Source organism: Peromyscus leucopus, chromosome 15 (genome assembly GCF_004664715.2).
Source record: "Peromyscus leucopus breed LL Stock chromosome 15, UCI_PerLeu_2.1, whole genome shotgun sequence".
Classification (NCBI taxonomy): Eukaryota; Metazoa; Chordata; class Mammalia; order Rodentia; family Cricetidae; genus Peromyscus; species Peromyscus leucopus.
Genome location: NC_051076.1, coordinates 24,003,480 through 24,023,857, shown reverse-complemented (window position 1 = coordinate 24,023,857; position 20,378 = coordinate 24,003,480). Strand labels below are relative to the sequence as shown.

The 20,378-nt window shown below is 40.9% G+C and overlaps 1 protein-coding gene across 1 annotated transcript in view; it reads right to left on the bottom strand.

Moving 5' to 3' along the window:
* The window catches only part of Grem2 (gremlin 2, DAN family BMP antagonist), a 102,782-nt gene extending 95,283 nt beyond the window's left edge, over positions 1 to 7,499 (bottom strand). Inside the window, exon 1 of the mRNA XM_028865545.2 lies at positions 6,916 to 7,499. The gene's annotated coding sequence lies outside the window, so the exon portion shown is untranslated. The remainder of the gene's footprint in view (positions 1 to 6,915) is intronic.
* Between the last annotated feature and the right edge of the window lie 12,879 nt (positions 7,500 to 20,378).

Below are 20,378 nucleotides of genomic sequence, written 5' to 3'. Positions count from 1 at the left end.
TGAGTAGACTTCTATTGTCAGGCAGCCTTGATAATAAGGTAAAATTCCCACTACATTTTCAGAGTGTTCTGGATTCTGACTCCCACCAAATATGTTTGTTTTTTCCTATGATACTGAGTTCTTAAAGGAACCTTATCTTCTTTACTGTGATAAAGTCAAGGAAGGTGGGTTTGAAACTGAAGGTCTACAACAGCTTGATTCATAAGATTCTTTGTGTGGGTGAGTGTCACATGTGTGTGTGATTGTGTGTGTGTGTGTGTGTGTGTGTGTGTGTGTGTGTGTGTAAGCCAGGAGACTACTTCAAGTGTTGTTGTTCAGATGCCATCTACCTTGATTTTTGAGACAGCATCTCTCATTGGCCTCATGCTCACCAAATGGGTGAGGTTGGATGACTGGCAAGCACAGGGATCTACTTTTCTGTCTCCTCAGCTATGGAGGTACAAGCACACTCTGCCCTATGGGTTCTAGGGGTTGAACTCAAGGTAAATTCTTTACCAACTGAGCTATCTAACATGTGACATTCTGAAAGCCTGAAGTCTTGATAAGTCTGTCTGTAAAATGGGGATGATGGTGATGATGACAATAATAATAGCTAGAACTTTTGAAAAAAACTGCACGATATCTACAAAATATTTAGCAAAGTCACATTTGATGCTGCTGCTTTGACAGAGGGAAGAGTATAGACCTGAAGTCAGAGGTGGGATGAGGCACAATGATGCATTTTCATTGTCTCAGTGTAAGGAACTCAGGAGAAATGGTAGGCTTTCTGGGGAAATGTGTGAGCATAGAAACCAAATCGCCTTACTTTGCCAGGTTAAGTTTTTTTTTTTTTTTTTTTTTTTTTTTTTTTTTTTTTTTTTTTTACAATATCTAGATAACGCTCTTCTAGATCAAGAAAGTATTAATATGACAATGCTCTTCTAGATCAAGAATGTATTAATCTTATTTCATTCTCTGAAACAAAACAACATTTCTAGTCTGCCTGCTCCAAAGTTTTGGAGGAAATGAGACTCATATTCTTCGCTGCGATGAAGTCTTAAATATGCATTCCTAAAATCCATACCTCTGTGTTACTCAAAGGTTTAAGAAGGAACAGTTTTGAGTAATCGCAGTACAGAATCTGGTCCCAAGACATGAAGCATGCTCTTGCTCAAGAGACTGCCACAACTACAGCTCTCAAATAAACTGAAGGCTCAGTATGTTCTCATGTATTTACTTTATGAAATACAGCATGGGCATGTAACTAATACACTCATTTGGATATACACCTAAATCACTATTAAAAGCACACATATAATTTTAATGTTGTTGCACAAAGAGGTCCAATAGGTATCTGTGAAATATATGCTTATACGATTGAATGAATGGTTAAATTTGTAGTTATTTAATGTTGTGGTTACACAAACACTCTTATTAATACCTGAAGATTTTATGTGTTTTTTATCATCTGGCATGTGGCATGCACTCACCAAATGTTACAGGTTTTCACAAATTGTAGGTTTTCAAATGAGGAATATGGGGAAATTAAAGATCTCTTGAAAGCTAATGAAATTTAGATTCCTAGCAGAGGTGATTAGTGAAAAAAAATCTTGTTTTTACAACTACTCACTTCTCATTAAATATAAGTCTATCTATCAGCTTTTCCCCAATGCAACTAATGTAATTAGTAAATATAATGACATTCATGTTACAATGTTATATAACGGCAGTAAAGCAATTAGAGGCAAATGCTTTTTCTTGGATGTACTGTCTACCTTTCTTTCAGCCTTGAGTCACAGCTAAGGAGCCAAGTTTTAAGGCAGACAATATTTGAACTGAGTGATGTCAACTTTGAATTTCATATGAGCTAATCAGGTGGTCCCCTGCCTAATGTCTTCCCTCCCACCTGCTCTGAAACTAAATGAAGTACAGTGGAGGAGAGTGTTATGCTGGGACATGTGTGAACCCAAAACATGAGAGTCATTTTTGGGAGTAATTTTAGTCTTGGCCTCATGTTCTTCAAATTCTCCCCCTCTAGAGAACTTCCCTAAAGCTATGCATTCCCTCCATTTCCAATTTCTTGCATGAAAAATTCAGAAAAGGCTTTTTAGTGAACTGTTTCCACAAATATGTCCTCTTACTAGGGTTATTGTACCAGCTGGAATGCTCTTACTATAAGTTTTTGGGTTTTTTAAATTTCAATGTAATCTTAAAAAAAGAGAGACACAGACTGTGGTTTATTTGGCTATCTGAGGGGGATTGGGGGTGGGGTGCTAAGCCACAGTAAACTGAAAAGCAGCAGTTGAGGTTCTGGGTCTTAGATGAGAGGTGATAAATCTTAGACAATTTCCCATCTCTGGAATTAGTCATTTCTCTCTCCCTTGCTATGCTCTATTCTTCCAGAGGTGTGCTTGGCTCCGACATGAGGGCCCCGAATAAATCTCTCCCCTCCCACAGAACTTCTCCAGCATCGAGACACCACACACAGTTCTAGAGAGCAAGAGGGAGTGTGACAGACATGAACCCAGCTTTAAATGAAGGAGGAGACAGACACACAGTGACCCCACTCTTCTCCCAGACACTAAGGAATCTTGATTTTGTCCTTGAAAACCTCTTTTCTTTGATTCAAGGGCACCACACCTCCAGCAGAGTACAGTGGCCCTAGAAAAAAAGTAGATATGAATGCTTTCAAGGTCTCATTCATGCACACATGGGCAGCTCCCTGAGCTTCCTGTAATCCACCCTATGAGCTTGGAGCCATGCTATCTTGACAAAACTACCTTGGCTTCCTTTTCTCTGAGGCATCCATCTGTCCCTAACCCAGTGGACCCCAGGCCTTCTCACTCACAGGGAACCATAGATTTCCCAGAATGAGACTGCTCTGTGATCTCCAGTGTGGGTTCCAAAGCCCCATTCTGAGTCTCTCCCTGAGCCCTCACATACAGTAGTGATTTGTATGGCGGATGAACCAAAGAGACAGTATCTGCCAAAGCTACCAGTCTACACTGCTAAATAACACCTAATGAGGACACCTGTCCACTTAGAAGTCACCACTGCCAGTTATACCCCATAAGAGCGATGTATTCTTTCTTCTATGAACATGTAGAGCATGGATTCTCAGAGCCATCTGATAAAGACAGCAATAAATCCCAATAGCCAGGAAGGAATTCGACTATAGTTGGGAAGGACTAGGTTTAAGCATCTCTGAGCTCTTAGAGATAGATGCCTGACTCTTGTTTTTGTTAGCACGTCTTGGGTTCTGGCTATCACTGAGACAGCTTATTTCACATCTCTACTTTTAAAAGCTCAGATTCCGAAAGTATTACTGGTTATGCAGAGGCCTTGGACGTATACTTGAGACATGCTTACAATAATGTTTGGTTCTACTGATGAAGCAGCAGCAGGAACAAACAAAAACCAGCTATTATTCTTGGTGAAGCCTCGAGGAAGCCCATTCTTTCTCTTTCTCTTGTCCCTATATTTGGTTTCCCATTCTTTCATCTCCTAAAAGTTAAAGAGTGCTTGAGTAGAATCAACAGGTGAAGCCAGCTAAAAGAAACAGAAGCTGGGCTCACTAATAATAGTTTGTTGCTCTCCTTATTTCAGGCAACTCGAATTCTGAAGCAAAACCAGAAACAATCCCCCTGGGTGACGTATCTCTTCATAAGACTCCTGACTGTGTTTTCCAGAGGGAGAAGGGTACAGAAACTTGAACAGGCGTTCTGTAGTCATTGGGAAATTGGTGTAAGTGCAAGAAGAGGTGTCACTTTATTTCTGAGTCTGCGTGCTGCCCCCTTCTGGCTTATATGCCCAGACTTGTCAGCACATCAAACCTGTTTATTTCAACCCCACACCTGTGTGTGTGGTGTACCTGGGAACACAGAAAAGAGTGTTGAAAATATTCAGGGCATCTCATCAAGTGTATATCCCTGAGGCTCACCAGAGGAAATAGGCTCATTTTCCCTGCAGCTCCTGGGTCTCATTTGAGGCTGCCCACCATCACAGAATCTCACTTCACATTCTTGCTGTGTGAAACATCTCATTCTCCACCCCTTCAACGCCCACACAGCTCTGGGACTCATCTCAACAAATGAATGCTCCAGCAAGGGTTGGTCCTGTTGATGTGCTGGGCAGTCAAGAGGGGGGGGGGGGAATTCCTACTAGAAGTGTTGGCAATGGCAAGTATGCCCCAGTGGTAGGTTAGTGTTGTTGTCATGAATGGTCTTAGGACTACATTTTTTTAAGCCTGATATGTGATCAGGTTTGCTTTTTATACATTATTAAGTCCACGTGTACAATTCTTAGAGACAAGAGTTATGTGATAGGAGGAGAAGCAGGTAATTGAAGAAGCAGATGCCACCATAGATCAAATTTATAATTACATGTCTTCCTCTTGTAAGCAATTCATCTTACATGCTGGTCCTTTGTGGGACTTGTCAGAATCCCAGTACCGGGCACATTTTCTTGGGTTGAAATAATTCATTACTATTCTCCTAACTGCTTAAAGGAGTCTAACCCTGGGCTCTTGCCTGCCACCTGGCATAGATGCTGTCACAGCACTAGAGCACAGACGTGGCTGGCCCAGTCTGCAGTGTGCCTGGGAGACTACCGTCTCTCACAGTTTGCCCTTGACCCAGGCAGGCCAGTTATCTCATATCAAGAGAACCCAGGACTCAGCTCAGGATTCAGCACCATTCTCTTGAACCAGAAGAGAGCTAAGGTAGAGAGGTATTTTAAACTAGTTAAGGGCCTATGATTTGGTTAAACTATACCATACATAGTTTGAAGAAATCTAGAGCTTTGGCTAGCTATTGTGAGACTTGCAGAGAATGAGCATTGGAGTAGCTCTCGCCATAAAAATGATAGCATAAAACAGTGAATAATCAAAACACTGTGTGCACATACATATGCCTATAGTCCCTGCCTTTATCCAGATAAATACATATATTTGAAAAGCCGCAAATGTATCAGCCTAAACAAAGTGAATGTATTCAGATTCTTACTTAGTCAGTACCAACATACCCAGCATGGCTTTAGACTTGAATGGCAGGAAGAAATGAGTTATAGAAGATGGGCAAATGCTCACAATAAAACTTCCAGGCCTTCAGGATGACTCAGTTGTACCAGTCTGAGGACCTGAGTTTGATTGAGCTCAAGATCCCACTGTGAAAGGACAGATGTGACTCCCTGAAGATTTCCTCTAATCTCCACATATGCACTCCACACAAACACACAACAACAACAACAACTATTTTAACTACAAAAAGACTTAAGTTGGTTCAGTTACATACATTGATTGGTGAACATTTTACAGTCATTCCTCTGGTGATATAAAATGCAAGACATATTTACCTATACCACTAACATGTCCTTTCTTAAACATAGTATCTAGTTAGCACATCTACTGCTTGTCACGACTTTTTAAAAAAATGCCCCGTGTGATTATTCATTTTAGTCAAAGGGCAAAAATGTGTTATTTTCCTATCTCCATGGTAGAGCTACGCATGCATTCTTCTTAATGACGAAAGAACACATTCATCTGATTAAATGAAAATGGGTCAACTTAAATTCTCCATGGTGATATGCAAAGTGAATAGCTTTCTTATAACTTCCTTATCTTGCCTGGCCAGGCACAAGATTTGGGATAAGGACAGTGCTGAAGCTTAGGTGCCACAGAGGGCATGAGCCAACTATCAATGAATGGGTCACCACTCCCAGGAAGTATTAGGAGCCGGCCGGAGGAATGCTGTTCGGATTACCCAAACTGCTTCTGGTTACCCAAACCTGCATGGCATCCTGAAGAGATCCCTACTCCGTATGTTCCCCACACCAGGAAGGGCACTTCTTACAGAGGAAGGGGGACCGCGAATATCAGCTCTTGAGGACTGCCCCAAACAGGGACAATCCTTTATCAGAGTTACTCAGTCCCTTTGGCTTTTCCGGGAAGATGGAACTGATTAAGTAATGTTAATTTAATCATAAGTAATCAACATGGGAAAAAATTACATAACCAACTTCAAAATTGTGAATCAAAGATGGCGAAAACCCAGGAAAAGAGCTGTTTTGTCACTCCCCCAGACGCCCAACAAAACTTTCCCTCAAAAATAAACAGGGAGAAATCCATAAGTTTGGCGGTTAAATAAAGCAGAGCTATGAATTGGCATTGCCTGAAAATGGTTATATTTAGAGCAAAGTTCTCCAATTCATTTTTAAATTATGCACTCCAGGCTGGCCTGGAACTCACAATCCTCCTGCCTCAGCCTCTTGAGTGCTGGAATCAATTCGTATGTTTTTAACCTAATTTGAGAGAGTTAGGAACTCATCCTGTGGAGGAGGGTTCTGAAAGAGAAATGTGTTTTTAATTCATCAATGAAGGTAAGAATAAGACAACTACGTTTTAAAATTGCTGCCTCGCTTCTTTCCTTTTCTCCTTCAGACAGTCTAAAGACATAGTGATATTTCAACCATGAGACTCGATCCACTTGGCCACATGCTTAAGACCATGCCCAAGGCTTTGGCTTCCTGATTCTGCAGGGAGCACGTTAATGTAGTAGATAGGCAGACAATATTGAAAGCCTGTTCTCTAAACAATCACATGATGTTTGACTTGCGGTGGGGTCATCATCGTAATGGAAATCATCATGGGGTCCCACACGACAACATGTAGGTACTTGTGTTATTTTAAAAAGAAAGATCTCGGTGGAGTTTAAAGGTCTCCGCTCTCCACCTATGCAGAATCCAATAGGTTGACCCACCTGGTGGCCGCAGCCACACAGAAGCAATGTAACCAACTCCCCGGGAGAACTCAGGAGGGCATTCACCCCGTGCTTCTCTGCGCACCAGCCCCACAGAAAGACGTGAATCCACCTTAGTTGCCTTGGGAAGGCAAAAGGTAGAAACCTGTGCGCGTCAGATCAGTCGTGACAAGCCGCGTACCTGCAATGACGGGATGAAAGCCTCCTCCTGGGGTCCCTTGTGTGTCGCCTTGTCGGTCTCCTCTGTGTGAATGACACGATCCACAGCGGGTGTGCACAGGATCGCCCGGGGCAGTCGCAGCCTGGTTCGGCAGGAGGCCGGGGAAGCAGCTCCGGTGTGCGGAGCCAGCAGAGACGAGAGCGGAGCGCGCAGAGGGCGGAGCGCGTCCCGGCCGCGCCTGCAAATGTGGAAGGAGCTGGAGACAGCACTGTGTCCTCTCGGCGCTGCGCTGCGTGGGGATATTATCACAGGCTGGGATTTCTATTGGCTCGGAACACCAAACAAATCACACCAGCCACCCCCTCCTTCTCGGCTTCACTCAGCTCTGGCTTCTCATCATCTAACCCACAAACATTGCAGCCACACACACACTTCAGTCGCTCGTCCTGTTTCCCCATTCTTGCCTGCAGACTAGGGATTTACAACCTTGTGGGCAGCTCTTCACATTTTGTTTAGCAGACTTCCAATGCAAAGCTTGTCATGTAGAGAAATCCAACATCCTCTTAGCCCGCAAAACCCACTCATGCCTTCAGATCTCCCTCTTAAGGATGGACTCAAAATGTGAAGCATGTAGAATCTCTCTCTCTCTCTCTCTCTCTCTCTCTCTCTCTCTCTCTCTCTCTCTCTCTCTCTCTCTCTCTCTCTCTCACACACACACACACACACACACACACACACACGAGCACATAGAACCAGACTCTTTTTGTTGTGAATAACAGACGCTAGTGAAGTTAAAGGCAAGCTGAGCCCCGTGGCCAAAAGTGAGTTTAACTAGTAATAAAATTTTTAAATGAATTCGGTGCAAAATATCCAACGTTTGGATTTTCTCTTCCACATACTGCATTAGTCATTATTCTCCTTAATTTTTTTTTGTTTTTGTTTTTTGAATGCAGAGATCTCTAATATGAATCAGACACTTCAGCATCCAGAGAACATAGACCAATTCTTGTATACTTGAACGAGGCATGCGAGACCAGTTCACCTTGATGCTTGCTGGATGCCGGCTTCCTTTCTGAAGGGTTCCTTGGTCTCCATTGACCTTTTCAGCACTGAACCTCTGTGTGACTCTGCTGACAAAGGCACCTGGGTGGAAAATTGTCATCTGCATATGTGCACAGAGGTAAACCTTTGACCCCCTAAATGGGAAAAAGGCCCAAGAAAAATCTGAGACCTTAGGTACTGAGCTGGGGGAATTAAAATAAAATAAGGTTTCACCGTATTTTGTAAAACGGGCTCCTATGGTCTTCCTTCCAAATAAGGTTCAGTGATGCTCATGGAAATTTTAATAACAGATTTCTCGGCAGAAGCTGTCACTTCTGAAACCACAGAGCTCCATTTTGATTCTTGACTTGACAGTTTCTCTCCCAGAATTGTCTACTTTTGTATACCTTATTAAAATCTGACAGTCTGGCTTCAGCCAGCTCAGAGAGCACACATCACTCTAAAATCATAGAAAATAGTAAGTTTATGAAATTTGTTACCAACAAACATCTTACCTGCTTTCTTTTCCCATTTGGATATGTTCCAAGAATCCTGAACTGCAAAGCTGTTTTTCTAGGGCCAACCTAGAGCCAGCCAAGACTCTCCAGACTTTACAGGGGAAGAATCAGAAGAATATAGCATCTTACTGAAGGCAACAGTAAGCACAGCTGGAATATGTGATGGCCTCCTTTCTAGTATCTTGGATTTTTCTTCCCACACTAACTAGGCAAACCAAAGGAAGCTGAAGAAATCACTGCCAACCTTTGCCCAGAAGAGCTAACAACATGGTCTCAGTCATCTAACCTGATAATCGTTCTACACATTATTTCAAGACTAGTCATATATGCAAGTATTTTATCAATCCCTTGTTTTAGAACTGACTTCCAGGGTGAATACAAATAGGGGTCACCTACAAATAATGACCAAACTACAACGACAATAATAACCAATAAAGCAAGTCTTTTTATTTTGATGATACTCAGGGCTCATTATAGCTTTTCATATCACTAGAGAGACAGTGCCATGGAGTCATGAATAATGAAAAGGCACAGATAACATGCCTATATGCTTAGAATTTGGAAGGCCAAGGCTGGAGGACCTTGAGTCCCAGGCCTGCCTGGGCTACATATCAAAACCTTGCTACTCTCTGTCCCAACAAAAGAAAAGAAAGGAGGAAGAGAGGGAGGGAGGGGGGAAGGAGGGAGGGAGGACAAAAGGAAGGAAGCAAGGAAGGAAAAGGAAAACAGATAAATCTTAAATTTCATTTCAGGTAATAATTCAAATTTCCTTTTCTTTCAGTTAATGAAGAGCAAAAGTAGATGATTTAAGAGGCACTTCTTGTGCCTAATCAGTTATACAATTAGTGAAAAATAAATCAGCATATATTCTTTACTCTTCTTTCTTGTTTCTAAGATAATCCCCATATGCTACAGTTCATTAAGCCGTCCTTGTTGTAAATGACATGGACAGTAGTAAAAACAAAACTCTTGCATCTTGTTAGGAACAATAATGAGTAGACCGCAGTGCAGATTAATGGCCAAGCATGTCTACTTTAGTTTCTACTCTACTTTGCTGTCACTCTCTTTGCTTCCATATGCTATTATTTTTTTTAACAGGAGGCATTCAAAACTTGGCATGTGTCCAAGAGAGCTGCTGATAAGAAAATGATCATGCATACTACAATTTATAAGGGATACTGCAGAGCACTGGGGGTCCCGTCTTGACAGAACTTGTGGTAAAGCAATGACATACTTTCAATTATTAAAAATGGAGGGAAATACACTTAACAATCCATTTAATGTTTTAAATGTATTGTCATATTCAGCAATATTTTCTTTGAGTGTATGTGCATGCATATGTATGTTCAAGTGTCTCTGGGTGTAGAGGTATGTGTATGAGTATGTGTGTGTATGAGTAAGTGTGTGTGTGTGTGTGTGTGTGTGTGTGTGTGTGTGTGTGTGTGCACATTGGGATCTGAGCATCACCCAATAGGCTAGGCCAGTGAGACCCAGGGCTCCCCTATCTCTGACTCTTCAGCACTGGGTCCTGAGATGATTACAAGCATGCACCACTACATCTAGTTTTTTTTTTTTCCTTAGGGGTGCTGGAGATCAAATTTAGGTCCTCATGCCTGCACAGCAAGCAGTCTTCCCTCTGAACTGCATCCCTAGTCCACCCATTCATCAGTGTTTTCTTACTTGGATCTTTAAGGGCCTTATGTGGACTACAGGTAAACATTATTTGGACCTGACCTGGTCACGTTAATGCTATGAAAAACGGATGGGGAAAACCTTGAGTTCTTCTAGGGAGAAAAACAAACTAACAAAAACAGTGGTAGGCTTCTCACAATTAACATTTTCATCAGCTGAAAGGATTCCTTCTGTGGGAATTGGAGATTTTGATGTAAGTCACTGACTGGTCAGGAGAAGACTCACAGTCATTAAATAGATTATGAAAGTGTTGCCAGAGAGTCAGACAAGATGGCCTAAGGTTTATTTCAACCTGAAAACATCTGTGACTTTATTATTGGACTTAAATGTTATTAAGGAGTATACCATTTCATTGAGTGATTTTCATGGCATACCATTAAACCTACAATTTACAAGTTGTGATCTAAGTAGATATAGACATGATGTACAGATGATTATTGATGGCCTTTTGCCCTTCTTTGGACATATTTATATGTTTTTTGAGGAATATATAGATAAAATATTATACATACATATACATATATATAGTTTGTAAAATGACATAAAAGGTTTAAAGGTTATGATTCATGCTCTGCTATACAAAGATAGAAAAGTCCCATGTGATCAGGAAGCTGAAGATGACCTTTGCAATGTTAAAGCTTTATGTTTAGAGCTTGTCTGTTCTTGCTCAGTTATATATTAGATGTTTTCTTTATGCTAATATTCACCTCTTTCTATCTTTTTAATAATCTAAATGGCTTTCTTTTTATCTATACATTTGTTGATGAATCCATAAATGGTGGGCTACTCCTTTTATAGCTATAGATACTTTCCTTAGATCATAGATGGTTAAGTCTAAAGTTGTTAAAATGGTTTTGATATGGATAGCTTTAAAATCTTTAATTTACTGGTTAATAAATGTTTATTCCTCCATCAGATAAAAATTTTTATCTTATAGAATGCCATCAACATCTTTGTTGATGATGTGTTTAGACCATCTCTAAATGAAATACTTATGATTCATTGATATATATGATAAGAGTATATACACACACAGACATATTCACCTGATATTTCCATAGAATAGAATTTATCACTCTTGTGGCATAATATTCCTGCCAAAATGTGTACAAGTGATTTATAAGACTTTTAAAGGAAAAATTATAGCCCTGACTGTGTTTCTGAATAAGCTCTTTGGCCATGAGAGTGCCATCTGTCATGTGTGTGTCAGCCCAGCAGAGCAGAGAGCACAGCCCACAGATGAGCTAGGAAAATTAATAGGAAAGGAAATGACCACATATTCAGCTGAAGCTCCATAATTTTCCCTTAAGACCCAGGAAGCAGATGGCCATGAGTTCTTCTGACTCATTAGCCCATGTTTATTAGATGTCATCAAAGTCTTTGCATTGTACTCTTGGTTCTGAGATATGGATAAGAAGAGATGAAGTGGTTTGAAATCAGAACAGAATGCCACCTTTGGCCTAAATGTGCTGATGTTGTGTAAACAGTAAGTTCATGTAATATAAGTAAAATAAAATTAGGAAACTATGTCCATTTAGCAGACTCAAACTGTCTTCCAAATCCATATACCTCCACCTACAGATCAGTGCAGCTCTCAGACCCCATCAGAGAAGCTTCTCTGGTCAGCAAATGCTGGTTAGTGCAGACGCAACTGGTCAAAGCACAGAGAATAAATGTTAATAGAGCTCAGCCAGAATAGGACATCTGTATCAGATCCCCTCTCCAAGGTTTAGGAACCCTTGTAAAAGAAGAGGAAGAAAGATTGTAAGATCTGGATGTTGGGGCAAGGGGGCCTGAGCAAAACAGTGTCTTCTGGAAATAACAGAAACTGTTTCGACTATTAGCTCACAAGAGTTATGGTTGCGAAGACCTACACAGATCCAAGCCATCAACGGTCTAGCATGGAGTGGAAAGATGATCATGAGCCTCCACACCTAACTGAGGAGCTATGGACAGTTGATGGCTTCTGGAGGAGTAAGAGACAGTTTTCTTTAAAAGTGTGTTTTTTGGTAGATTGACAACTCTCTAGTGAATAACCCCATACCCAGGAGTATATGAGCAGCACAAATTAGAGTCAATGAGTTACGAAAAAGACATGAAAGTTGGGGGAGTGTAGAAAGGTGGGGGTGAATCTGGGAAGAATTAATGGAAAATTTGGAGGGTAAATATGACCAAAAAATTTTATGAACTTCTCAAAGAGTTAATTAAGAAACGAAACAAAATTTGAAGGGGCACTTTGGTATTGGTGTGCCCTCAATTTCTGATGTAAACAAGAATATAAATATAAGAGAGAAAAGACTTACCTTAGCTCACAGTTTCACAGGATTTCAGTCCATCATGGCAAGGAAGCCATGACAACGTAGCTAAGATCACAGTGGCTACAGCTTATAGGTCAGGCTGTTCAGACTGTGATGGATCAGGAGGCAGAGAGAAAAGAGAAAATCAGGGACCTGCAATGGCTGGCCTGCTTTCCCCCAGATAGACTTCACCTTCTAAAGTTTCTAGAACATTCAAAAAATGTGCCACCAACTGGGGACCAAGCATTCAAAACATGAACTTGTGGTGGACACTTCAAATTCAAACTATAGTGTAAATGTGCCAGAAGGAATGATAAGATGGTCCTCTTATGGTGCCTGTCACTCCCACGGCTCCTTCCCAGACCTGTCAACCCAACTAAGGACACAGACATGCACAGTTGCACAGATAGATACAGATGTGTCCCATGAATTTGTATATACCATGTTATTGATACCAAGCTAGGAAATCCAATCTTCACCTTGCAGAGGTCATGGTGTTTATATGTTACCCAGATTTCTCCTTCTTCTTCTTCTTCTTCTTCTTCTTCTTCTTCTTCTTCTTCTTCTTCTTCTTCTTCTTCTTCTTCTTCTTCTTCTTCTTCTTCTTCTTCTCCTCCTCCTCCTCCTCCTCCTCCTCCTCCTCCTCCTCCTCCTCCTCCTCCTCCTCCTTCTTCTTCTAATTTTTTTTTTTTTTGGTTTTTCGAGACAGGGTTTCTCTGTGTAGCTTTGCGCCTTTCCTGGAACTCACTTGGTAGCCCAGACTGGCCTCGAACTCACAGAGATCCACCTGGCTCTGCCTCCCGAGTGCTGGGATTAAAGGCATGTGCCACCACCGCCTGGTAGATTTCTTCTTTTGAAGAGATTAAATGAGGCCTATCTATCATCTATCTATCTATCTATCTATCTATCTATCTATCTATCTATCTATCCTATCTCTATAATTGGAAATTGATAGCAATATGATAAACTTAAATATTAAAGAAAATCAATGGAAAGAGAGTACCCTGGTTATGGATATGGTAGAATAAGCATATAAGCAAGACAAGATGAATCCATTTGTTTCAACTTTCTAATTTCTGTGTGCGTTCATGTACTAAATCTTTCTTTCAATGGACTGAGAGGAGCTTCATGGATTTCTCTTATTTGGAAAGGACACTAAGCAACGAAAAGAGTCCATATCTAACAAGATATAAGAGGAGCCTGGGGCTAAGGTTTAGACGATGGACAATACACAGTAGCTTATTGTGTGGATCTTGAGGACACTGAATTATGTCCTGAATCACTTAGTGTTTGGGTATCTACTTTTATTCATGGGTATCAGTTATCATATGTACAAAATGGGATAAAAAAACATCTGCAAGTTAGAGTATTATAAGAGGATTAACTTAAGTTTTACTTTCAATGGTTTACCCAGACCTGATGTGGAGGAAATAATAAAGGACACATTACAAGCTTGATAGGGCAGGTCCTTCACGTGCTGTACATCAGAGACTTGACTAGTCATCATTTGGGTGTGGAGGAGGCATGTTCCCTGGATGGCTTCTAGCACTCTTAGGATTACATACCGACTGTATTTTTAGACATAATCCCAAATCATTCAAAAATCTTTCTTACTAGAAGAGCATAACATGACTATTTAATTTTAAAGCATACAGTTGCCTTGTAGTAAAGGCAACACATTAAAATGGCAAGTGTCTACCTTATTATGGGGCGAACCTGTGTCTCATCCATGCCTGTCACTATGTTTGGTCCCTAGTAGGCTGTCAGTACAGATTAGTTGAGTACCTTCATTAACTAATTGGTTAGTAGTTTATTAGTAGAATGATAACTCCCTTATGTAGATTGCAGACTGGCAAGGAATGTAATTCTAAGAAATGGGTTCTAATAAGTTTTATCCAGTAAAAATTTTGTTTGGCAGAAATGTTTGTTAATGGTTGATCCTGAGAACTGACTGTCTCTGTCTACTCCTTGCCTAACACAGGCAATTGGGCTTACTCTGGTCGTGAGAATAAGTCCAAATTTTACATGTGTACTTCCAAAACAATACCTTAAGAGCCCTCCTATGGCTCAGTGCATTTCTTCTTTTTTTCTTTTTTCTTCTAAGACACTGGCCAGGTCTTTGGGTCTCTGAATGACAATAGCATGAGGCAGAGTCATAGTGCTCCAGAGTCACACATGTAGCGAAGGTGAGTGGTACAAAGTGCCACAAGCCACAGAGACTATCGGTCACTTCTTGACTACCGCACAACATAAACTTGAGAACATTTCTATAAGTACATATCCAATTGTTTGATTCCTCCAGTTAGGTTTTGCTTTCACCCTTTTGCTTCTTCCATTGGCATCTTTAAAATGATTATCCATGCTTGGAAGCACTGTATCAGAAGGAGGCTCCCGGTAACTACATACTACACATGGCTGTTCCATACTGGTCTTTCATAACAACTAGCCATAGCATAAGAACAGAATGCTGAGCAGTTAGTCATGTGTGTTTTGACACTTCCACATTTCCAGACATTGCCTAGACCTGCATTCCCCTCCCCCTTCCTGTGTTTACAGTGGTAAGACACGCCTTCCTCTCTACAATATTCCTTGCAGAAAATGTTCTCTGTCCTTTATTCACACTTGGCATTATTTGTGTGCTCCACTTTTTTGTTAGCTCCCCAAGAAACATGGTTGCTATAACAATGAGACACACTCTAGCTGTATGATTAAAACAGAGCTTCCGAGTCAGATGGCCCAGGTCCAAACCTGCAATACATCATTATCTCTTCACCTGTCTCAGCCACAGCATCCTTCTCTAAAATAGAGCTACCAGTCAACCTCTATGATGTTTTAAATGGGGCCACAATATTGTTTTACATTACTCTTGGTGGTAGATATGAAAACAGGTCTTTGTTAGATAAATGAAAAACAGCGCTGTTGTAGTAAGTAAGCTATTCCTCTCCATCATGTAATACTTTTTAATTGAAGAGACGTGGCCCAGTGCTTCAGAAAACCCATTGATTGTCTCTCAAAGCAGTTCCTGAAGAAGTTGGAGAGTTGGCATTGTTTGTGTGTTTTAATGATTTGTGGTTATTTTTAAGCAATAGGAACTGTTAATTTTCAGTTAAAGACTGCTCACAATGGGAATGTACAGTGTTAGAAAGGAAAGGCTGAGAGCCTTCTCCACAGCTGATGCCTTTGTGGGGGGATTCTTCCATTTGTGTGTGTGTGTGTGTGTGTGTGTGTGTGTGTGTGTGTGTGTGTATGTTTTAATAAATTGTCTTTTTAAAATGACACAAAGTATTAATTTTCAGTTAATATCTGCTAACAATGGCAATATACAATATTATGGTTTTTGTTATATTTAATTTTTGGTGTGTGTATGTGTGTGTTGTCTGTGTATGTGTGAACACATGTATGTGGGAGGGGAATCAGAGAAAAATTTGTGGGAATTTGTTCTCTCTTACCATGGGAGTATCAGGAGTAGAACTCTGCTCATCAGCCTGAGTACAAAGTGCCTTAACCCACTGAGCCATCTTCCTGGCCAAGTGTTATTGTTTTTTAAAACTCTGATCCAGCTTATTTACCAAGTAGGTCAAGTCATCCACCTCCAGCTCAGGGCCAGAACTGAAATCAAACAATCCATGCTGTTAGTTCTGATCTCCTCAGTACAATGGCTGCCTTCTGGAAGGGCTTCAAGCAAACCTTCCTGATATCCGTGGAAGGGAACAAAAGTTATTTTGGAACATTGACAGAGGTTTTCTATTAATGTGCATCCTAGGCTGCCCTGCACAGACTTCCGAAAGCAGCAGGATCTGTGATGGGGGACAGCTGGCCAGCCTCAGAGCAAGCTTGGCCCCAGAAGGATTGCAGGACTGTCCCATTAGAGAAGCATGGCTGAGAGCATCCTTCACAGCTGGTGCCTTTGCAGGAAGATTCTCATCAGGAGTAATTCCACAGACAGGGTCACAGAGTCATAGGTCTATAGGGATTGGGTAACAATAGGATTACATCCCTCAGTCTCATGGTTTCAGAAACTCATGAATATTAACGAAGTGCATGTGTCTCATCAAGAGAAATTATTGATTAAACTTCTGTACCCAAGTGTCAACATATTAGGGTTTAATAAAGTGAACTAAATTGATAGGGAACGCCGATCTCTAACTCAGGCAGCAGAATGAGACCTTGTCTGCATAAACAAAGCACACAAGGAGAGACACCTTGTGTCCTTGTGATCGGTTCTAAAGTCAGCCTATTACTTGATCTCATAATATCACTAAGAATCTTTAAATGATATTCATTGGTATGTGTATGTATGTGTTTACTATTGGTCGCCTTTAGAGGATACTAGGTAGAGTTAGCTTTTTCTGAAGGACTTAAGGACTCAAGGACTTAAGCCTCACAAACCCTCTTGGTCCTCTGTGACCCTGAATGATCATACTGCTCAGCTTCATTTTTGACAAGAAGAAAGCTTTCTACACACGGAAAGGTCCTGCTGAGTCCCATGTATATTTTCTTATGTATATTCCAGGCTTTAATGATTTCTCATCTGAGCTCATTGTGGATGTGCATGCAGTTGTCATTATTTCATTTTAGAATAGCTTCTATTCTAAAAACCTGACATTAGTATCATGGTCTTTAGAAGGCTCTAAATCCATACCAAAGATTTCTCTTCCAATTTTCTTTCTCCATTGTGGGAGTCGGCTAGCATCTCCATAACAGAATACCACAAACCATGTGGCTTTGAACAACAAACTTGTATTTTCTCTGAGTTCTATTGGCTTAGCCTGAAACCAAAGCATTGGCACAGACACGCTTCCTCGGAAATCTTAGGGGAACATTTCCTTGGCTCTTTCTTGCTTCAGGTGGTGGCTGTCAGTCCTCAGTGTTCCTTGGTTGCTGCTTCAGCTTTTCAGTCTATGTCTCAGTGGTTTTGATGATAAGGTTCATTGCAATAACCTCATCTCAATTTGGCTTTATCTTCCCCAAAGGCTCACATCCACAGTAACCAGAGGTGAGAGCTTTGGCATATGACTTAGTTAGGGTTTCTATTGCTGGGAAGAGACACAGTGACCATGGCAACTCTTCTAAAGGAAAAACATTTAATTGAGACTGGTTTACAGTTTCAGAGGTTTAGTCCATTATCATCATGGCAGCACACAGGCAGACATTGTGCTGGAGAGGAGCAGAGGGTTCTACATCTGGATCAACAGGCAGAGAGAGAGAGAGAGAGAGAGAGAGAGAGAGAGAGAGAGAGAGAGAGAGAGAGAGAGAGAGAAAGACTGAACCTGGCTTGAGCATTTGAAACCTCAAAGCCTACCCACAGTGACATACTTCCTCCTATAAGGACACAGTTACTCCAACAAAGCCACACCTCCTAATAGTGCCACTCCCTATAAGCCTAGGAGGGCCATTCTTCTTTAAACCTCCACAACGTATGCTTTGGGAAAATACAGGCCAATCCAAAACATCTGTAGCTCTCTTGCTCATCCCAAGGCCTATTCGTACCCAGTCCCAATGCCACACCTTTATCTTTGAACAGCAAACAATTCAAGATCCGCTTGCTGTGTCTATACCTTGTTTGCCATTGATAGACTAGTTCTTGGACAATGTTGAAGAGATAAGAAACATAGAACAGTTCTGGCAGTGTGTGTCTGGTAAAGGGTGAGGTGCAACAGCCATAGCAAAGAGCTCTCAGCAATAGGTCTTTTTCATGAGATTTTCTTTCCTCCAAACATCTTATCCCTTGAGACTGTTTTCTTTTCAGAGAACAGTAGACGACTGCTCTCTTTAGGTATAGCAACCTTGAGTCATTTGTGGTAAGTTTCTTTCACAGGCTGAGAGCTGTGCTTGGTTTGCGGGGTACAGATGCAGTTTCAAAAGCATTCTCTGGGACAGCTGGAGATGCTCCATAAACAGGCATGACTTTCCAATTCCATGGGCATCCTCATTGTCACAATCCTGATGTCAAATGCCCAGCATGGCATTTTTGTTTTCATTCTTAGTTACCAGGAAAACAACAACAACACATAATCAATTTTTAATTTTTTGCCCCTTTCTGACTCATGTCTATTCAAACTTCATTCCTTTAAATAATTGTGAACAATACTTCCTTATCAGCTCTTGATGGAGAAAGACCCAACATCCTGGTGATCTGGTAGGCCGTATGACTTTCAGTGAGTGAGTTCATGAAAGCCTCTCTTATTTTCCTGTGTGCGCTGGGAAGCTCTACTCTGCCACAGGGACAAGAGCATTACAAACACGGAGGACGGAAAAGGTAGAAGTGATCTGATTGGTTACATCCAAGGCTTTGCCTTACTTGGACATGGTTTGATCAGTTGGCTGTCTAACATGGACTAATGCATGGCTGCTTGGGGTCGGCTGACATTTGGCTGCCTTTGTACTGCAATGACACATTACCGCTTTGCCTAAGTATTGCTTGGTTGAAGCTCTTACTCAACTTATGAAGCCAAATTTAATTTAAAACTCATAATCTCTTAACTTTTTAAAACCATTCTCTATTTTGTTCCTTTTGTACTTGAGTTTGCTCTGTGTATTAAGCTTACATATTGCCTTCTATTTCATGGTATGTTTAAACATTTTAATCAAGTTCAAATGAGGTAATTTATAAATCATTTAGTGGCCGCATAATATCCCCAATTATGGACACATTTACCCACCTCCTTTTGTTAGATGTTTAAATTATTGCCTGGGATTTGCAATTATTAAATAGCAAAAAAAAATTACCATAAGAATAGCATATTCTGGATGTTTGTAGAGATGAGTTAAGACTGGTGGCTCTAGATTTTTGAATACTCAGTCTTTAAATAATACCTGTTTTTCCATGTTGATGTTAGTAGTGTAAGTCACTTAATCAATATGGGATTTCATACAACAGTGAATCTTTAAGTTATTTGCCAATTACTAATATTTTCTTTTATTTAACATAGTTTATTTGTTCACTTATTTACTTACAATCAATAGTCCTTTGAATAGGCCTAGAGACAGAACCTAGTATAGTGTGAAATCTCAAGGTATTCATATAGATCACATGGGGTGCCTTGGTACCCTCTTCTGCAATCTTGAATGATAGTCACAACTTTCTGGGTCTAGAAAAATAATTTCAGATACCTTCTAGACCCTTACTCATCTCTGCAGAAGGTTTTCAGTTTTTTACCTTTTCTGATTCATGTCCATTCAAACTTCATTCCTTTAAAAAATTACAAATAATACCTCCCTATCAACTCTTTTTTTAAAAAAAAAAATTTTAGTAAGAGTTTTTTTTATTCATTCTACATATTAACCACAGATTCCCCTGTCCTCCCTCCTCTCACCCCCCAGTCTTTCCCCCCCAACCCACCCCCCATTCCCATCTCCTCGAAGGCAAGGTCTCCCATGGGGAGTCAGCAGAGCCTGGTACATTCAGATGAGGCAGGTCCAAGCCCCTCCTCCCTGCACCAAGGCTGCGTAAAATGTCTCACCAGATCCACTTCCCTATCAACTTTTGATGGAGAAAGGCCCAACATCCTGGTGATCTGTTAGGCCATATGACTTTCAGTGAGTGAGTTCATGAAAGCCTCTTTTATTTCCTGAGTGTGTGTGTGTGTGTGTGTGTGTGTGTACACGTGCTCACGTGTGCACGTGTATTTGCCAATGACCTGTGGCCTCAAGGGAACCTGGGGGTTGTCAGCAATGTAAACTCCTCCACCTCAGCAGTACAAGGGTTGCGAACAGAAATGGCATAGAAGCAAATTCCTCATGAAACCTTAGTTACATGAAGATTTGAGAAGAAATAATGGCCCTGAGCCCTTATTTTTCTACTGGTCAGCCTCCCACATGCATGACACTTGAGTGGGTTTTCAAAACCATGATAATACTGAGGCAGGTCTGTTGAACCAAATGCCCTCAGGCTCTCCAAGTACATTTTCAAGCACCTGAACACTTATTTCCACAC